The sequence below is a fragment of the Alligator sinensis genome, unplaced genomic scaffold (assembly GCF_000455745.1).
Source record: "Alligator sinensis unplaced genomic scaffold, ASM45574v1 scaffold276_1, whole genome shotgun sequence".
In the NCBI taxonomy this organism is placed as follows: Eukaryota; Metazoa; Chordata; order Crocodylia; family Alligatoridae; genus Alligator; species Alligator sinensis.
In genome coordinates, this window is record NW_005842432.1 from 537841 (window position 1) to 543340 (window position 5500).

Genomic DNA, 5500 nt, shown 5'->3' on the forward strand with positions numbered 1-5500 from the left:
GCTAAAAGAGAGATACCATTTACAGTGCTAAATGATAGCTGGAATATTAATGGCTAACGTGCTAAACATTTCATTCTGAAATTCTGGTTTGAACTGAGCCTCAGGTCCTAAGCCAGGCAAATTTGGAGGTCTCGCCTCTACTCTAGCAAACAATGGTCATCCTCACAAAAACAACCGTGCATAATTTAGTTATCATAACTGGCAGTTTCTACTCACGAAATGCCTTGGACTGAGCTTGGAGAGTGCATAATGACCTCTCTCTCTCATAAGGATGAAAATTATTTTAGCTGCATGCAAACAAGGCCTGGAGGGTGTCCGGTGAATTAACTTTCAGGAATGGAAGGGTTGGATGAAAAGTTCTAAAGAATGTGTTTAGTTTTACCCCAGAATTCTAACTTAAGAAAAAAATGACAATACGCTTAGCTGAAAAATGTGGAGTTATTTCATTTCTTAAAAAAAACAAACAAAAAAAATCATAAACCTTGAACTGAATAGAGATCTACTGAGTTTTTCCCATGGAAAAGTCAGGGTAGATTTGTACCTTATAGACAGACTAAATTAGAGATGCATAACCATTCATAAGCAGCAGCTTTTGAGGGTATGTTAAATTCATTAATTCTCCATGCTTGCCTACAGTTTGCTTACTGTGTAGCTAAGTAGAAGACGATTACTATAATTCCTAGTAGACAGTAGTGAATGAAATTTGTTGTGCTATCTTTATTTTCATTTTTCATAGCGAATCTGGTCATTTCCTTCAACTCAGCCACTATTCAAGAAATGGTTACAATTTCTTAAGAGTTGCACATTACATCCCAACTTTCTAAGGAAAGTATAGCCAGCAGTGATACCATCAGTTGTGTGCACTCATCCCTGGTTGTTCCAAACCCCCGTTCTGAGATCACAAACTTTGAAACCCATCTGCTTCAGTAGGAGCTTTGAGTGCACAAGGAATTCAGAATCAGGCCATAGATTAAGTTGCTTTACCTATTTTGTGATCATACTAGACTTTCTGTACAAATATGCATTAGTAATCAATCCAGCTTTGTATTCTAATCAGTACCACAGAGTTAATTGGCCCAACTGGCCAATTGTCGCCTTGGGTCCTCCACGATCCACTGGCTGGAAAATTGGCTCCGGGGTGGGACCCAGAGGGTAGTAATTGATGGAAGTCACTCATCGTGGTGTCCTGTGACCAGTGGGGTCCCCCAAGGCTCTGTCCTTGGACCCATACTGTTCAACATCTTCATTAATGATGTGGACACTGGAGTCAGAAGCGGACTGGCCAAGTTCGCCGATGACACCAAACTTTGGGGCAAAGCATCCACACCAGAAGACAGGCGGGTGATCCAGGCTGACCTGGACAGGCTCAGCAAGTGGGCGGACGAGAATCTATTGGTGTTCAACGCCGATAAATGCAAGGTTCTCCACCTTGGGAAAAAAAACCCGCAGCATCCTTATAGGCTCGGCAGTGCTATGTTGGCTAGCACTATGGAAGAAAGAGACTTGGGGGTCATCACTGACCACAAGATGAACATGAGCCTGCAATGAGATGCAGCGGCTAGTAAAGCGACCAAAACGCTGGCTTTGATTCCTAAAAGCTTTTTAAAACAAAACCCCGAATGTGGAGAAGCTTGAGAGAGTCCAGAGAAGAGCCACGCGCATGATCAGAGGTCAGGGAAGCAGACCCTACGATGACAGGCAGAGAGCCCTGGGGCTCTTTAGCCTGAAAAAGTGCAGGCTCAGGGGTGATCTGATGGCCACCTACAAGTTTATCAGGGGTGACCACCAGCATCTGGGGGAACGTTTGTTCACCAGAGCGCCCCAAGGGATGACGAGGTCGAATGGTCACAAACTACTTCAAGATCGTTTCAGGCTGGACATAAAGAAGAATTTCTTTACTGTCCGAGCCCCCAAGGTCTGGAACAGCCTGCCACCGGAGGTGGTTCGAGCGCCTACATTGAACACCTTCAAGATGAAACTGGATGCTCATCTTGCTGGGATCCTATGACCCCAGCTGACTTCCTGCCCTTTGGGCAGGGGGCTGGACTCGATGATCTTCCGAGGTCCCTTCCAGCCCTAATGTCTATGAAATCTATGAAATAGGGCAAAGTTTAAAGGAAAAAGAGAGGGATACACAGCTCTAGTGTGAAAATATGAGAAAATACAGACTTTTAATATGTTTCTTTCCTTCAGGTAACCAACTCCCTACTGTACAAGGACCACTTGTCTCACTTACAATGCTAATTCTGGTTTTGGGCATGAAGTTTTCTGCTCCTAGACAAAAGAAAAAGGTGTTCCAATGTAGAGAAGGTCTTTTAAGAGAAAATATGCTAGGCTCTGATCAGCCCTAGGTTACTTTTTGTCTTTCCCAAAGTGGCACTCTAGCCAGCACAGCTCCCAGGCTGAATGTCCATGAGCAGGAAGACATGTATGCCCAGAGCTCTGAGAGAATGCACTAATTCTGCATATTTCCAGGTGACAGGCCTCCTGAGGCCATTTATGTTGCAACTACAATTTATGCTCCCTGTAAGTAAATACTGGTGCAGCTCTCCAATGAGTTTAGCTTGCTGCCTGCTACTGTAATATTTATTCATGTGCATAATCTTCACCATGCACATAGCAATTTTTGTACACTGGGTGAAATTCTGAGGTACAGCACAGAATTCACTTCCCAGGAGTCTTTTTCATTGTGCCTCCAATCCAACCTTTGTATATGGTCTGCTCCCAAGATTCTGCACAGGCCACTGCTTCTGATATTGGTGTTCCCAGATCTTGTGAGGTGCATTATGGTGCTACTGGGCATCTCAGGATATGATCCATGGTTTGCTTCTCCTAACAGACACATTGGTCAGTTGTGTAGAGACCCCATGACTTCATGAGAAAGTTGTATTTGCTGAGACCCACTCTCTGTTCAGGCTCTGCCATGTGTGCATTTGTAGTTGGAGCTGGATGCTAACTCCTCACTGGGGAGAAGTCCTTGCCAGCTCCACTCAACCATTTTGTTGCTTAGTTTCTCCCATTCCTTTTCCCAGAGGGTAGTTCTAGCTGATTTTGGTGATGTGATCTATGGTATGTACAGGACAAAAAGCTATTTTTCAATGAGAGAATGCTGAGCTGTTTGATGTCCATATATATAGTGAGTGGTGATTGTCTAACTCTTGTACCTGCTGGTCAGTGTTGCCTGCCACTTTCCTCCTGATGTAAGGGGGTGCTATGCCAGATAGTGTGTATAGGCAGGGAACAGGGGTGGGCTTTAGGCAGGGGTGATAGAGTGCTATGGTGGTTTTAAAAGCTCATCTACAATTCACATTTGTTGCAGGTCAATTTATTTTGTGTCCACATACAGCCCATTTTGCTGCAAGTCGTCTGGGCTAGGGACAGACATTAAAAAAGCTGGAGTCTAAATTGATTCAACCTTCTCAGGTTAGTTTAACCTGCCAGGGATGAACCGGTTTGTAACAGCACAGACATGCGGGCACCTGCCTGCAGTTGCTCAGGCCAGGAACCGGGGGTGCTAGAGTACACTCTCAGCTGCGGTGAAGCTGTGCTGGGGTAGGGGGAGGGCATGGCCAGTTGGAGCTGAACTGCCCAGAGAGTGGGGGTTTAATTTCCCCCTCTCTGTCCTACCGGCAAGGATCTGAGCTGGGTCTGCCAGACACTCCCCACTTGCTGCTGCAGCAGTGGGCCAGTGTGGCCACTGAGGCAAGGTGGCAGGGAGGTGAATTATTCTCCTCTCTACCCCCACTGCCCCTGGGGGGACTGCAGCTGGGTCTCCCTGCCCTGACCACCACCGAGCAGCAAAATATGCCCCCTTCTATCCTTTCTACTGGACGCCTGAAGGAGGGGGAATAATCTCCATCCCTGACCCCCGCCCCCCATCTCCGGGGCCTTGCTGGCCACTTCTACCCCCACCAGGTCGGAGCTGACTGAAGAGTGAGCTTCTCAGGCCAGCTCAGAGATGCCGGCAGGCCCTGAGCCTGGCAGATGTCATCGCTGCACCCCCTGCCCTGTGCAGCACCTGGCGCTGCAGTTGCACAAGCAGCTGCAGGCTGGCTGGGGCAGGGAGCTATTCTACCCCACTTGCCTTCATCTGGCACTGCCATGGCCATACTGCTGTGGGTCGGGGGGGTGCGAAGCTTCTGCCCTGCACATGGAACTCCGGCTCCAGCTCCCGGACTCCTTGGAAGGCGGCTGGGTGGGAGGCTTCAGTCCAGGGGCTGCAGCCAGAGCTCCATGCACAGGGCAGAAGCCATTGGACTGAAGCTCCATCTCCCTCCCCGTACCATTCTGGCCAGCTCCAGGAGCAACTCAGGAGTGGTAGGAATGGGAAGAAGAGTAACTGCTGCAGGCAAGGGGAAGCTGGCTTGGACCAGCAGGGCTGTTTTTCTCCCTTCACCTCCACTTGCAGTTCCTACCACATAGAGCAGTGTCATTCGGGACTGGGGGAGCTTCCTTCAGCCTGGCAGCTTCAGCCCATCTCAGGTTGAAGCTGCCGGGCTGAAGGAAGCTCCCCCAGCCTTAAGCAGCACTGTGCGGTGCAGCTGGAGCCACAGCTGGAGAAGAGGGGGAAAAAACAGCTTCCCCTTGCCTGCAGCAGTTACTCCCCCTCCCACTCCTGCCACTCTTGAGCCACTTTGGGAGGCGGCTGGGGTAGGGCAGGGAGGGTGGAGCTTCAATCCAGCAACTTCTGCCCTGTGTGTGGAGCTCTAGCTGCAGCCCCTGGACTGAAGCCTTCCACCTGGACACCTGGTTTATTTTGCCACTTGGTGATGTTCGGGGCAGGGAGACCCGGCTGCACTCCCTGGGGAGCAGTGGGGTTAGAGGGAGGAATAACTCCCCTGCGTCAGGGCCATGCTGGCCCACCGCTGCAGCATTGATGGGGGAGTGCCCAGCAGACCTGGCTTGGGACCCTGCTGGTGGGACAGGGAAGGGGGAATTAAACCCCTCTCGGGCCAGACCCCCTGCCCTGCCCCTCCCTGCCTGTCCCTGTTCTGGCTGGGGAGCAGAGGGGTGGAGCCAGCCCTGCTGGGCTGGAGCAGACAGCCCCGTCCAGAGAGCATGCTGGGATGCTGGGGGACTCTGGTTTAAGTTAAACCAGGAGGGGGTCTGGGACAGACATTGCATAAACCGATTTGAGCCAAATCTGTTAAGTCTGATACTAGGTTTATTTCAAATTGGTTTTGGCCATTTTGAAACTGGTTTATGTGCCCTGAATGTCTGTTCTGTTGCAGGTTTAAACCAGTTTCTGATCACTTAAACCGGATTATGTGTAATGTCTGTCCCTAGCCCTTATGCTTGAACTCATATTATCAAGCCCATTTTGGAAGTAGGTTTAGTGGGTGTGGATGAGCTTACCTACAGCAATCTGGCATGGATGTGCACCCCAACTTCGTAATAAAATATGCATCTGCCAAGTCTTCCTGCAGGTAGACTTTGCAGGCTAACCACATTGCTTTTTTATGTGCTTGTGCTCTGACAGTCATTTTTCCTGGATGCCGCC